Source organism: Lepus europaeus, chromosome 11, assembly GCF_033115175.1.
Source record: "Lepus europaeus isolate LE1 chromosome 11, mLepTim1.pri, whole genome shotgun sequence".
Classification (NCBI taxonomy): domain Eukaryota; kingdom Metazoa; phylum Chordata; class Mammalia; order Lagomorpha; family Leporidae; genus Lepus; species Lepus europaeus.
In genome coordinates this window covers 113410575-113426163 of record NC_084837.1, presented here as the reverse complement: position 1 = coordinate 113426163, position 15589 = coordinate 113410575, and the positions used below count along the sequence as shown (strand labels likewise).

Genomic DNA, 15589 nt, shown 5'->3' with positions numbered 1-15589 from the left:
GTTTGGCGTAGTGGTTAAGACACTGTGTTGGGACATCCGCACACCATGTGGGAATTCATGGGTTCAGTGCCTGGCTTTGCTCCAAATTCCAACTTCTTACCAATGCAGACCCTGGGAGTCAGTGGTGATGGCTCAGCCATTGGGTCCCTGCCCAATTACCCACATGGGAGACCTGAACTTGGTTCCCAGCTGCAGGCAACCAGGAGGTGAACCAGAGGATGGGAGCTCTCTCTCTCTCAAATAAATAAAAATTTTCAAAGTAACCACTGAATGTTTAACTGCCTTTCCTTTTATCAGAAACTTCCCTCTATAAAGTGTGATCAGGAATGCGTGACTCGGTGGGGCTAGCACTGTGGCTGTTTGTTAAGCTTGCACCCTGTATCAGAGCACCAGTCTGAACCCCGGCTGCTCCGCTCCCAATCCAGCTCCCTAGTAACGCATCCCAGGAGCCAGCAGACGCCGGCTCTGCTGGCTCCAGCACTGGGGTCTCTGCCACCTCTGCGGGGTCCCAGGTGGGAGCTCCAGGGTTCCCAGGCTCCAGCCTCACCCAGGGCCGGCTGCTGCAGGCGTCTGGGGAGTGGATCAGTGGGTGGAAGATCAAGCTCTCGCTCTTCCTTTCAAGTAGGTGAAAAAGAAACTCTTCAAGGAGGTTTATTTTATAAAGAAGTCTTTTATTAACAGAAAACAGGAACCTACAAGCCCACTGCCACCACTAGGCTTCCAGTCAGAGGCAGACCCTGAGGAGGGGCTTCGGCAATCACAACCTCGGCAATCAAAAGTCTCAGCTGAGGGGGCTCCAGGAGCCACAAAGGACTCTCATCCCCACTTCACACCAAGGTCGAGCATACAGAGCAAGCCTGTGTACGTCAGCTGCACAGCTCCACAAATCCTCACACGTTAACTCACACGAGTAACCATCACCCAGAGAAAGACAGAGAGCAGGTCCAGCACCCCTAAAATTCCACTGTGTCCTACTAAAAATAGCCATTGTTCTGGCACCTATCATGAAAGGTTAGTCTGGCCTATTTTTGAACATCACACAAATAGAATCAGAAAAGTTACCATTTAAAGTGCCTTTTTAAAAAAAAGATTTATTTTATTTATTTGAAAGACAAGAGTTATAGAGGTAAAGCAAGAGAGAGAGAGAGATGGGGGGGGGGGGGTGTCTTCCATTCTGTTGGTTCACACCCCAATGCCCCAATGACCACAACAGCCAGAGCTGAGCTGACCCGAAGCCAGGAACCAGAAGCTTCTTCCAGGTCTCCAACATGGGTGCAAGGACCCAAGGACTTAGACCACCCTCTGCTGCTTTCCCAGGCCATTAGCAGGAAGCTGGATGGGAAGTGGAACAGCTGGGACTCGAACGGGTGCCCCTATGGGATGCCGGTGCTGCAGGCCGGGACTTTAACCCGCTGCACCACAAGCCCCCTGACTTCTTGTGTTCAACAGTCCGTCTGTGAGAGCTATCCCTGCTGCAGGCATCGTAAGGTCACCTGTCCTCCAGGGCGTGCCATCCTACTGTGTAAGTAAGCTTCCATGTGCCTATCCACTCTCCTCTCGACAGAGTGGGTTATCTCCAGCGAAGAGCCATTAGCATTCTCACAAGCACCTGCATTGCACAAATGCACCCACTTCTGCCAGGCCTTTCACACAGAAAGTCACAGAGGAGACACCGCTTGGCTTCACGTGAAACTGCTCGCTTTTAAAGTCGCTGGACCGTTTCACAATCTGCACGCAGGCAAGCCACGGCATGCAGGTTCCTGCTCCTCCACACCCGCCAGCTCCCGTACCACCACTCCAACACACTCATGCTGGTGAGGAGCAGAGGCTACCTCCTGTGCTCTGGCTATCACCCACAGTGCTTTTCTACCAACGAAGTATTTCCTCACTTCCCAAGTACTGAAACTTCATGAACTATTCTTCGGACAGTAGCTTGCTCTCAAAGTTGATTTGCCCTTCGTTGTTTCTGCTGTTTCCATTTCTTAAGCACCTCTAGGCAAGGCCACTAACACATCTGTCACTTTGCTCTCACACCACTGGGATAGCCTTCAATCCATTTCTCTGCTACCTTGTGTCGAAGTGCAGTGACAGGGTCTGATGTACAGCAAGAGAAGTCTACATTTCCCACGAAAAGCTTATCTTCGACAGTGAATCCTTCCACCAATCCCACCTCTAGAAAGAACTGGTTATTTCACGAGTAACCCACAATGTTAACAATCAACAATACCTCTCAGAAAAATGCCGTGCTGCTGCAGCCAGCTCTCCACCACTTACTTTGCTCACTTGCTACTCAACTTTATCCTAGCAATCTGTGTAGCTACGAAGGGAACCACAGACATCAGAACATTAACATTTTCCAGGTTACTTTTAAGTGTAGAAATATTTTGATTAAATTCTCAACTATCAGGGTTTCCGGACTGCGAAATGGCAAACTAAGTGTAGGACTTCACTGTCTCGCTTCTCTGGTAAGAAGCCTTCAGTTCAGACAACAAGTCAGGTGACCCTAAAAGACCCCCATCCATTACGGAACGGAGGCCCTTGAAAAAACCACCGGTGAAATACAAGTCAACTACTAGTTACAGACCTGGCTACCTCCATCTCATCGACCACATCAACAGAACTCATAGCCCTGAGACCCAAGGGGCAACTGCTAAGGACAATCAGAATTACATCAGAGACCCAGATTAATGTCCTGGCTTCAGCCTGGCGCGCCGCTGGCCATTGTGGCCATCTGGGCAGGGAACCAGTAGATGGAAGCACTCTCTCGCGCTCTTTCAAATAAATCTTTAAAAAAAAATCTGTGAGGGAGGGAGTAGTCACGGATTTCTGGAAATCTAAGGAGCTTTCCACACATGAGGACAGGTGCACAGGTATCTGTAGCATCCAAATCTTGACGATGTCAGAAATCTTAAAAGAAAACATCTAGGGGACCAACACCGTGGCACAGCAGGTTAAGCCACAGCTTGTGACACCAGCATCTCAGGCATCCCACATCAAAGTGCCGGTTCAAGTCCCAGCTGTCTGCTTCCCCGCTCCCTGCTAGTGCACCTGTGAGAGCAACAGAAGGTGGCCCAAGTACTGCCACCCACATGGAAACAGGCTCAGCCCTCGTCACTGGGGCCAGCCATTTTGGAGTGAACCAGTCAATGGAAGATTTGTCTCTCCCTCTCCGTCACTACGCCTTTCAAATAAATAAATTAAAAAAAAAAAAAAATGGGGTCAGCGCTGTGGCATAGCGGGTAAAGCCGCTGCCTGCAGTGCTGGCATCCCACATGGGCACCGGTTTGAGTCCCAGCTGCTCCACTTCCAACCCAGCTCTCTGCTATGGCCTGGGAAAGCAGTAGAAGATGGCCCAAGTGCTTGGGCCCCTGCACCCACGTGGGAGACCCAGAAGAAGCTCCTGGCTTTGGATCAGCCCCAGCTCCAGCCGTTGTGGCCAATCGGGGAGTGAACCAGCGGATGGAAGACCTCTCTCTCTCCCTCTCTCTGCCTCTCCTCTCTGTCTTTCATATAAATAAATAAATCTTTGAAAAACAGAAAAAGAAAAGAAAAGAAACCATCTAGCACAATTCTAGTACTAAATCCACACCTTCCATGTTCCATAGGCAACATGAAGAAAAAAAACAGAGTTGTGAGGTCCAACATCCCAGCACTGGTTCACTTTTGGACATCCTCAAGCAGTGTGACCTGGCGAATGATCTGAGTCTCAATGACCTCAACCACAGGACAGGAATTCATCTCTAAGACTACAGGAGGGGGGCCGGCACTGTGACGCAGCAGGTTAAAGCCCTGGCCTGAAGTGTCGGCATCCCATATGGGAGCTGGTTCAAGTCCCGGCTGCTCCTCTTCCAATCCTGCTCTCTGCTATGGCCTGGGAAAGTAGTAGAAGATGGCCCAAGTCCTTGGGCCCCTGCACTCGCGTGGGAGACCTGGAATAAGCTCCTGCCCCCGGCTTCGGATTGGCCCAACTCCAGCCGTTGCGGCCATCTGGGGAGTGAACCAGCGGATGGAAGACCTCTCTGTCTCTAACTCTCTCTGTAACTTTCAAATAAAATTAAATAAAAATAAAATAAATCTTAAAAAATAAATAAAAATTAAAAAAAAATTTTTTTAATTGCTAAAAAAAAGACTACAGGAGGAAGCTCACATCGCATATCACACACCACCTTTCCATTCACATAGCTCCTTTTATCAACAAGACTACTACTGCTCACACTTGGGACCAAGCCTGTAAACACACACACACAGCGGCACCAGCCCTGCAGCGCAGTGGGTTAATCCTCTGCCTGCAACGCCGGCATTCCACATGGGTGTCAGTTCTAGTCCCGGCTGCTCCTCTTCCTATCCAGCTCTCTGCTAAGGCCTGGGAAAGCAGTGGAAGACGGACCAAGTGCTTGGGCCCCTGCACCCGCGTGGAAAACCTAGAAGAGGCTCCTGGCTTTGGATCGGCCCAACTCCGGCCGTTGCTGCCATCTGAGGAGTGAACCAGCAGATGGAAGACCTTCTGTCTGTCTCTACCTCTCAGTCTGTAACTACCTTGCAAATAAATAAAAATATTTTAAAAGATCAAACACAGCAACAAAAATGCATGAATCCCCTCTAGAACACCTCGGAAATGAAGTCCCAGTCTTCAGACCGGAACAGAGAAGTAGTTAAACCAAGGCATCAACTTCCACATCGTTTTTTGTTTTTGTTTTTTTAAGATTTTATTTAATGATTTGAGAAGTAGAGTTACAGACAGTGAGAGGAAGAGACAGGGAGAAAGGTCTTCCTTCCATTGGTTCACTCCGCACATGGCCACAATGGCCGGAGCTGTGCCAATCCAAAGCCAGGAGCCAGGAGCTTCCTCCGGGTCTCCCAGGCGGGTGCAGGGGCCCAAGGACTTGGGCCATCTTCTGCTGCTCTCCCAGGCCACAGCAGAGAGCTGGATAGGAAGAGGAGCAGCTGGGACTAGAACTGTGCCCATACAGGATGCCGATGCCGCAGGCGGAAGATTAACCTACTGCGCCATGGCGCAGCCCCCACACTGCTCTTTCATAAACCTGACTATGTGATAATTAGGTACCAAAAAGCTTTTGACTCTACAATTTGTTATTTTATGAATGGCTAAGAATCAGTTAATCTGGCCCGCTACCAATAAAGTTTTTCTGGAATACAACCACACTCAATTGCCTGCCTATCATCTATGGAGGTTTCTGCACTACAAGCAGAGCTTAGCCATAGACAGAAAGCACCAGCCCACAATGCCTACCTCCGGCTCTTCACAGAGAAACCTCCATGGGGGCTCATGCCGCGGCACAGCGGCACCCCCTGTCAGAGAGCACCGCCTCCCGTCCCAGTTGCTCCGCTTCTGATCCAGCTCCCTACTGATGCAGCTGGGAAACAGCAGGCGGCCCAGTCCCTGGCCCTGCCACCCACATGGCAGACGCCGACCGAGTTCCAGGCTCCTGGCTTCCACCTGGCCCACCTGGCCCACCTGGCTGCTGCAGCCTTCTGCGAAGCGAGCCAGCTCACGGAAATCTTTCTGTCTCTCCCTCTCTCCGTCACTCTGCCTTTCAGATTAATAAACCTTTTAAAACATAAAAATAAAAAACTAGAAGTTTGATGACCTGTGCTTCAGGATAAAATTCTGTATGAAAACCGGAATGGATACAAGTTCAAAAACAAAAAGGAAAAACAGGGAACGGGCAAATTCCCAGAATGATAAAAACGACCCGAACTCACTCAAGAAGCATCAGAAAATGTAGACAGAAGCACATGAAACACAGAGGCTGAATCAGAAATTGCGCCTCCCCGCACAGAGGCCACGCCATCACTGATGGTGCCGCGGACGCCGTGGGGCCCGCGTGAACACTCGCGTCGGCAGAGGCCCTGCCTCACGCAGCGCTGGGCAGTCCGTCCTCCACCAAACGACCCTTCCCCTCTCCACTTCGCAGAGGCGGGGAAGCAAGGCTTCCAGGCAGAGTTCAAGTTCACACCTCGCGTCCCAGCCGCGCGCTGCCCACCCAGCAGGCCTCTGCAGGCAGAGGTGCGCCCAAGTCCGCCACGGTCCGGCCAATCGCCCCCGGCTGCCCACCGGGTTATCAGAAAGCGCTCAACAAACCTCGAGAAACCGACACGTCGTCCCCAGGGTTGCGACACCCGCTCCGTCACAGAACCTCAGGAACACAAGAAACCGCGGGCATTTTAGCGCAACGCTTTTGAAACCACAGGTCCTGGCGCACTGGTGCCCGGAGTCCGCCCGGCGAGTTGTAACCAACTTTTTTTTTTTTTTTTTTAATGAAACGGAAAATGTCCGGAGTGAAGATGTACAACGCCTGCGGCCACAGTGCCGGACACTTCTAGTTCCTCGTCCCCACCCGCACCCCCCAGCAAGGGTAACCCTGGACATGTCCACTTCATCCAGCCACCGAGAATCCTGTGTCTCTCAATTAAAAAACAAACAAAACCACGACGTTCCCAGGCGAAAGGCACCGCTGTGCCGGCGGGATGAGCACCCGGCTTTGGCAACCAGCGGGCTCGGCGCCGCGGAACCCGGGGAGGGCCCGCAGGCCAGGCCGCCCGGCGCCACGCCTCCCACACCCCCACACCCTTCCACCCGCGAGGTCTCCACGGGCCGCCGGCCACGAGCTCGCGCGCGCTGCCCCCGCCACCCCCCGAGCCCAGCCCGCCCCCAGCGCCAGCGAGGTCTCCAGGGCCTGGGGGCCGCACGGCCCGGGAGCACGCCAGGCGCGCGGCCCCGGAAGCCCCTGCCCACGAGCACCCGCACGGCAGCCGCCGCCCTCGCTCCCACCTCCGCGCCGTCCGGGCTCGGCCTCCTCCGCGCAGCACGCCGAGCCGGCAACTCAGCTCGGCCAGGACCCGCCGAGGGGGCTTCTCCACACCCACCCCCACGGCCGCCGCCGCCGCCGGAAGCGCCCCCGCGTCGCCACGCCGCCGTCGTGAGGTCACTTCCGGCGCGACGGCTCGGAGCGGGCGCGCCGGGAGCCGAGGGGGCGTGGCGCCCGGGAAATTTGAGAGATTGGGAGGGCGCGGCTCTCCGAAAACTCGCGTGGGCAGCCGTCTTCCGCCCCTCCCGCCCACGTACGCGTGGAATCGTGCGTGGGCCTGAACCCCGACTCCACGGCCCGGCCCACGGGGGCCCAGCGCCATGAGCACTTTGCTCGGGTCCTGTTGGCTCCTTGCTAGGTCGTAGCCCAGGGACACGCTGAGCGGCCAACTGCCCTCGCCTGGCAGGAAACGGTGTAGTCCCGCCGCGGTGGGTCCGCTGCGGCGCCTTTGTGGGGTTACAATCCGCCAGTCTGGGGGCCGGGGCTGTGGCGTGGCGGGGGAAGCCGCCGCCGTTGCCTCCCGCGCCGACATCCCATATGGGCGCTGGTTCGGGTCCCGGCTGCTCCACTTCCGATCCAGCTCTCTGCTGTGGCCTGGGAGAGCAGTAGAAGATGGCCCAGGTCCTTGGGCCCTGCACCCATGTGGGAGACCCGGAAGAAGCTCCTGGCTCCTGGCTTCAGATCGGCGCAGCGCAGGCAGTGGCAGCCATCTGGGGAGTGACCCAGCGGATGGAAGACTCTCTCTCTCTCTCTGCCTCTCCTTTGTGTAACTCTGACTTTCAAATAAATCTTTTAAAAAAAGCGAATCCGCCAGCCTGCGCTGGGCTGCTCCGGGGACACGGACAGGCGCCACGCTGCTCCCTCGGGCGTTTTACAGTCTTGGTAGTCCAAGAGTGAGCGCGCTGAGGAATTTGAGGCTTTAAAGTTTGCGAGGCCCTACCTGAAGCCTGACGTGGTCTGGGAATCACTGCTTGGGTGGACAGCATGGACTAGGGCAGCAGTTTCAAACCTGGCCTCCCAAAGTCAGATGAGGAGTGAGACCGAACCCCTGCACCGATGTCCCTGATAAGACGTCAGCCTCTCTGCTGTCTCTGTTAGCCCAAGGTGTCGGCGCCTGTCCTCTAGGATCAACGCGTAACAAAAGGAACCCACTGGGGCCGCCCGGCCGCCTGGGTCACTTAGCTAATCCTCCGCCTGCGGCGCCGGCACCCCGGGTTCTAGTCCCGGTAGGGGCACTGGATTCTGTCCCAGTTGCCCCTCTTCCAGGCCAGCTCTCTGCTGTGGCCCAGGAGGGCAGTGGAGGATGGCCCAAGTGCTTGGGCCCTGCACCCCATGGGAGACCAGGAGAAGCACCTGGCTCCTGGCTTCGGATCGGTGCAGCGCCGGCCATGGCGGCCATTGGAGGGTGAACCAATGGAAGGAAGACCTTTCTCTCTGTCTCTCTCACTGTCTAACTCTGCCTGTCAAAAAATAAAAAGGGATCCACTGAATTGAGGGGGTGGTACAGCTGGCCCTAAAGATTCTAATTTCCTTCTCTAATAAATAAGAACCTTGACCAGCATTGTTGGAGGCTGTTTGTCCAGGGGAATTCCAGGTCTGGTTAGAACCTACCACCTGCATGGAAACCCCACCAGCACCACCAGCTGAAGCTGCCTGGCCTTTGTAAACATTTCCTGAAGGGCAGGACATCCCTGGCCAACCAGGGACTTGGACATGAGCTGAACATGCACCTCGCAGCCCCAACTCCAGTCCATAAAATCCTTCACCCCAACCCCTTAAACAAAGGCAACCGGGATCTCACTCTGAACTTTGTCCATAAATACCTACCGTCCTCCACCACCCCCTCGTCAGAGGTGGGCTCTTCCACACGTCTGGCGAGTGAGCCAGGTTTGGGGGTCCAAACTCTTCCAACCAGTTGGGAAGGGCCATTCTGAAACAGGAAACTCATGATGTTTCCACTCCCTAGAGGATTATACACACACACACACACACACACGCATCACCAGATTCACCAGGCTGGAAGGGCCCTGGCTCTTCTTTTGTTAGCTGGAGGTTTGGGGCGATAGTGAGCAGGAAGTAGTAGATACAGAAGGCAGAAAGGAGATACAGTGCCCACGGGTCTGCTGCACACGCAGACACCCACAGCCTCTCTCCCGCGTGGGCACCCTGTGCCACAGTCTGATGACGGACCCACTGACACGCTGTCCCCGTGAGTCTGTTTACATTAGCGCACTCTCAACTGTGTACATTCTAGGGGTTTTGACGAACGTCTAATGACATCCATCTTGTGTCACACAGAAAAGCCACTGCCCTTTTCAAAGTCCTCCAAGCTCCACTGTTCCCTCTCCGTCCCGGGAACTCCTGGAAACCACCGATCCTCCATAGTTTCGTTAGCAGCGACAGCTGGAATGGAGGTTCTTGGAGTCCCATGAGAAAAGAATTCCGAGTGAGACAGAGTAGCAGTAAGGAGGCAGCTAGGTTCAATGAGGTAGTGATCTGTCAGAACAGACGGGCACCTCTCCAGAGTGCCTGGTCCACGTTCCTACTAGGAACCCTATACCTGTAGGGTGTGGGGCCCCAGCCTTCCCACCATTTCTCCTTCCCCCTACCCTCTTTTCCTCAATGAAGGGCTTCCTGGATGTGAAACAGGTGAAATTCCTCCCAAGGTTTTGTGTCCCAGTGTTATCAGACTGGGCACCCCACTTGGCACCAGGCAGACATTCTCTGGGCAGAAGGCTGATATATGGACAAGACTTTGTTGTGTAAAATACCGGGCTGCTACATTCCTATCCACAGGAGCTTTGCTTTCCTTAGGCCCCTTTTCCACACATAAGCTCATTTAAAAAAAAAATTTATTTATTTACTGTGAAAGAATTACAGAAAGAGGGAGAGAGAGAGAGATAAGGAAGTCTTCCATCCACTGGCTCACTCTTCATATGGCTACAATGGCCAGCAGTGGGCTACGCTGAAGCCAGGAGCTTCATCCGGGTGTCCCATGTGGGTGGCAGGTGCCCAAGCACTTGGGTCATATTCTGCTGGCCTTCCCATGCCGTTAGCAGGGAACTAGCTCAGAAGTATGGGATGCGGCGTTGCAGGCAGTGGCTTTACCCACTATGCCTCAGCGTCGATCCTGCGTGAGCTAATTCCTGTCTTCCTGTTTAACAGTTGCATTTCTTCCAGGATGTCGTGGAGTCGGGTCAGCTTGGCTTCCCTTCCTCAGCAATGTGCATTGTAGGCTCCTTCTTGTCTTTTCGTGGTTTGACAGCTCATTTCTTTCCATGCTGAATAACATCCCGTTGTCTGGAGGCGTCAGTTTGTCCAGTGAAGGACTTCTTGGTTGCTAGCCAAGTTTTGGCAATTATGAATACAGCTTCTGTAGACACCTGTGTGCGGGCTCCCGGGTGGACAGAGGATTTCAGTTCGTCTGGTGAACACTAAGGAGCATCATTGCTGGATCTTTTGATATTTTTACAGGTTGTTTTTGTTTTTTTTTTTTTTTTTTTTTTTTTTTTTTGGACAGGCAGAGTGGATAGCGAGAGAGAGAAAGACAGAGAGAAAGGTCTTCCTTTTTGCCGTTGGTTCACCCTCCAATGGCTGCTGCGGCTGACACATCGCGCTGATCCGATGGCAGGAGCCAGGTGCTTCTCCTGGTCTCCCATCTGGGTGCAGGGCCCAAGCACTTGGGCCATCCTCCACTGCCTTCCCGGGCCATAGCAGAGAGCTGGCCTGGAAGAGGGGCAACTGGGATAGAATCTGGCGCCCCAACTGGGACTAGAACCCAGTGTGCCGGCGCCGCAAGGCGGAGGATTAGCCTGTTAAGCCACGGCGCCAGCCTACAGGTTTTTTTAAGATTTATTTATTTAAAGGGTTAGAGAGATCTTCCATCTGCTGGGTCACTCCCCAGATGGCCAGAACAGCCAGGGCTGGGCCAAGCTGAAGCCAGGAGCCAGGAGCTTCTTCCAGGTCTCCCACATGGGTGGAGGAGCCAAAACACTTGGGCCATCTTCTGCTGCTTTTCCCAGGCAACGGCAGGGAGCTGGCTCAGTAGTGGAGCAGCAGGGACACGAACTGGCATTCAGATGGGATGCCAGCATTGCAGGTGGCGGCTTACCCCACTATGCCACGACGCCGGACCCTGGTATGTTTAGTTTTTTAAGAAACTTCCTCAGGCAGAAGTTGAACCTACTACGCCAAGCACTGGCCCCTCCGCATGAATCTTAAAGTCAGTTTGTCAATGTCCACGACATAAAATGACAGGGACCAGGTCTCCCGTGTGGGTGGCAGAGACCCGGCTACCTGAGTCATCACCAGCTGCCTCCCAGGAAGCTGAAGGCAGGAGTGGAGCCAGGACCCAAACCCAGGCCCTCTGACATGGACGCAAATGCCTCAACCAGCGACTGAATCACCAGGCCCCTCCCTTGTTTAGCTTCTTAGTCATTGTTAGGACACAGAGAAGATTCCTTACTGCCACACCGGAAACAAGAGGTCACGTCTATAGTTATAAAGTATATTTCTTTTTAAAGATTTAGTTATTTATTTGTTTGCTCAAAAGGAGTGACAGATAGCAAGAGATCTTGCATCCACTGTTTCACTCCCCCAGAGGGCTGCACTAGCCATGGCGGGACCAGGCCAAAACCCGGAGCCAGGAACGCACTGCCTTCACGGGCATGACAGCAGGCGGCTGGTTCGGAAGCAAAGCAGCCAGGACTGAACCTGCAGCCCCATACGGGATGCCGACGGCTCATCCCATTGTGTTACAACACCAACCCCACATCCACTTATTTTAATGCTTTCCAGTCGTTTGGGACCATGTGTGGATCAGGCTCAGGGTTGACTCCTAGCTGTGTCTTTTTATTTACTTATTTTTTAAACAAACTGGAGCTGTGCAACTCCAGAGAGGAACTGGAGACAACAGCTGACAACCTTGCCGTGAAATTAAAGGAGATACAGCGCACCTGGACGCGGCTGATAGTCCTGGCACGGCGGCTCTTGCTCTTGTGTTTCCCTGGGGTTAGGGTTCCATCAGCCAAGCTGAAGGACTTCTTCAACTCACAGGAGAACCCATCTCGCATCACGAGGTTCTCTCTGCCGCAAACACTACTGTCACTCCAGCTGGGAGTTCGGGAGGTCGGTGTTGTGCCCACCCCTGCTGTCGCCCCAGGCGGGGGTTCGGGAGGTCGGTGTTGTGCCCACCCCTGCTGTCGCCCCAGGCGGGGGTTCGGGAGGTCGGTGTTGTGCCCACCCCTGCTGTCGCCCCAGGCGGGGGTTCGGGAGGTCGGTGTTGTGCCCACCCCTGCTGTCGCCCCAGGCGGGGGTTCGGGAGGTCGGTGTTGTGCCCACCCCTGCTGTCGCCCCAGGCCGGGGTTCGGGAGGTCGGTGTTGTGCCCACCCCTGCTGTCGCCCCAGGCGGGGGTTCGGGAGGTCACTGTTGTGCCCACCCCTGCTGTCGCCCCAGGCGGGGTTCGGGAGGTCACTGTTGTGCCCACCCCTGCTGTCGCCCCAGGCCGGGGTTCGGGAGGTCACTGTTGTGCCCACCCCTGCTGTCGCCCCAGGCCGGGGTTCGGGAGGTCACTGTTGTGCCCACCCCTGCTGTCGCCCCAGGCAGGGGTTCGGGAGGTCACTGTTGTGCCCACCCCTGCTGTCGCCCCAGGCCGGGGTTCGGGAGGTCACTGTTGTGCCCACCCCACCATCCCCATCATCTTGCTCCTGCTGAATGACCAAAGGCAGGAGCCCGATTACTGGAGCCATCACACTGCCTCCTAGTGTCTACACTGGCAGGGAATTTGAGTTAGGAGTTGGCACTGGGTGTTGAATCCAGGTACTCTGATAGAGGACACAGCCCTGGTCAATAGATTTTCCTTAAAGGATTTATTTCATTTATTGGAAAGGCAGAGGGACAGGGAGAGAGATCTTCCATCTGCTGGTTCACTCCCCAGGTGCTCACAACAGCGGGGGCGGGGCCAGCCCAAAACCGGGAGCCAGGAACTCCATCCAGGTCTCCCACTGCTTGAGACGCCATCTGTCACCTTCCCAGGGCGCACAGAAGCAGGAAACTGGATGGAGAGCAGGGGTGGGGCTTGGACCCGGGTACTCCAATGTGGAACGGGGTGTCCCAAGCGGCATCTCAGCCTCTGTGTCAAACGCTGCTCCTCTAGTAGATTCTGAAACCAGGAAATACGATGCTTCAGATTTTATTCTTCTTTTCATCTGATATAATTTGTAATGTATGTTTGTTTGTTTATTTGTTCATTTATTTATTTTTTTTATATCCAGGGCATTATTTTGTAACCCCACTTCCCACCCTGCACTTGTGATGTTTATTTTCATCAATTTGAAGGGCAGAGCGATAGATAAATCTTTCATTTGCCGCCTCACTCCCTGAATGCCTTCCTCAGCCAGGTCCGGGTCAAGCCAGAAACAGGAGCCAGGAGCTTCACCCAGGTCTCCCACATGGGTGGCAGGGGCCCAGGCACTTGGACCATCACCTGCTGCTTTCCCAGGGTGCGCATCAGCAGGGAACTGGGTCAGAAGCGGAGTAGCCAGGTCTCCAACCAGCACCCTGACGCCAGGAGCTTCACCCAGGTCTCCCACATGGGTGACGGGGGCGGCCCAAACACTTGGGCCATCTTCTACTGTCCTCCCAGATGCAGTGGCAGGGAGGTGGATCAGAAGCAGAGCAGCCAGGACTCGAGCCAGCGCCCATATGGGATGCCGGTGTCATGGGCAGTGGCCTAAGCCCCTGCACCACAGCACCGTCTCTGCTCTATTTTGTTATCTTAGGATATCAAACTGCTTTGTAGCTCAGTTGAATGCTTTGGAGAGTCCACTGGACACACCTTGCCTCTGCTAATCCTGTTTATTTCTGTTGTTTATCAAATGATCTTTTTCCATTCCCTTGTAATTTTTTATGTTTTCAGAGATTTGTGTATTTGAAAGGCAAAGTGACAGAGAGAAAGAGGGAGAGACAGAGAGTGAGAGATCTTCCATCTGCTGGTTCACTCCCCAAATGGCCACCGTGGCTGGGGCTGAGCCAGGCCAAAGCCAAGAGCCTGGAACTCAATCCAGGTCTCCCATGTGGAAGGCAGGGGTCTCTCAAGGCCACCTTTCTCAGGTGCTTTGACAGGAAGCTAAATCAGAAGTGGAGTAGCTGGGACTCGAACTAGTGCTCCAACATTAGATGTTGGTGCTGCAAGGTCAGTGCTGATGACCTGCTGCACCCGGTGTCGGCCCCATAAGCTCTGTTTTGATTGCTATAAGGGAGTATATTTAGAGCAGGAGACAGAGGCTTACGTCTAATAAGTCCCGTCTCAAGCTGGTCCCCAGATCTCTAGTAACCTTTTAGTGCGATGTATCCTTACGCAATACACAAGATGCACTGAACAGGTGAAATTCAAATTGAGCTGAATCTTTTTTTTTTTTTTTTGACAGGCAGAGTGGACAGTGAGAGAGAGAGAGAGACAGAGAGAAAGGTCTTCCTTTTGCTGTTGGTTCACCCTCCAATGGCCGCCGTGGTAGGCGCGCTGCGCCCAGCGCACCGCGCTGATCCGATGGCAGGAGCCAGGTGCTTCTCCTGGTCTCCCATGGGGTGCAGGACCCAAGCACTTGGGCCATCCTCCACTGCACTCCCTGGCCACAGCAGAGAGCTGGCCTGGAAGAGGGGCAACCGGGACAGGATCGGTGCCCTGACCGGGACTAGAACCCAGTGTGCCGGCGCCGCAAGGCGGAGGATTAGCCTAGTGAGCCGCGGCGCCGGCCTGAATCTTTTTTTAATCTTGCAACACTAATGGCTGTGGGTGGAGCAAAGGCAGGCATGGCCAGGTTGCTTTGAATCTCGTACAATGAATTGGTTGAGGCTCAAACCACACAAGTTTATTACAGGAAAGAAAGCACACCCCTTCAGAATCAGGAGTGAGCCAGCAGATCAGAGACCTGGGCCCCCAAATATCAGTAGTTATACCTTTTAGGGGGGTGGTCGGGTATTAGTCTCTCTCTCTCTCTCTCTCTCCCTTTCTTTGGATGATTTGTTTATTTATTTGAGAGGCATAGTTATAAACAGAGAAAGAGAGAGAGTCTGTCCATCTGCTGGTTCACTCCCCAGACGGCCGCGACAGCCAGAGCTGGGCCAGACCAAAGCCAGGAGCCAGGAGCTTCTTCTGGGTCTCCCACGTGGGTGCAGGGGTCCAAGCACTTGGGCCATCTTCTACTGCTTTCCCAGGTGCACTAGCAGGGAGCTGGATTTGAAGTGGAGCAGCCAGGACACAAACCAATGCCCATATGGGATGCCAGCACTACAGGTGGAGACTTCAACTGCCAGGCCACGGTGCTGGCCCCTAGCGTGTTTCTGAGGTCATCTGTCTGACATGTAGGTTATCCATCCATTAGCATATCTATACCCACAGCTGCTAAGTGAAGTTTTTTTCCATGCTTCCAATTTTTAAACTTGCAAATTTTTTTTCTCAACTCCAAGTAGCCCTTCTCTGTCTTTTCTCTCAAGGCCAAAGATAAGGGAGGCAGAGGAAGAGAAAAAGAGAAACAGGCTGAGATTGTGGGAGTTTGTCATTTGTTTTTTTGTTTGTTTGTTTTGTTTTTTTTTTAGCTTCCTGGAGGGAGGAAGGAGGAGAGAGACAGATTTTCCACCTGCTAGTTCACTCCCCAAACGATCTCAACAGCCAGGGATAAGCCAGCCTGAAGCCAGGAGCCTGGAACTCCATCTAGGTCTCCCATGTGGGTGCAGGGCCCAAGCACTTGAGCCGTTTTCC

The 15589-nt window shown here is 53.9% G+C and overlaps 1 protein-coding gene across 2 annotated transcripts in view; it reads right to left on the bottom strand.

Moving 5' to 3' along the window:
* EDC3 (enhancer of mRNA decapping 3) overlaps positions 1 to 6895 on the bottom strand; it is a 48721-nt gene extending 41826 nt beyond the window's left edge. Inside the window, exon 1 of one of the 2 annotated variants that reach the window (XM_062206465.1) lies at positions 6794 to 6895. The gene's annotated coding sequence lies outside the window, so the exon portion shown is untranslated. Of the gene's footprint in view, positions 1 to 6103; positions 6348 to 6793 lie in introns of those variants that run through there. The other variant, XM_062206464.1, reaches the window with a different exon arrangement.
* Positions 6896 to 15589: the final 8694 nt, after the last annotated feature.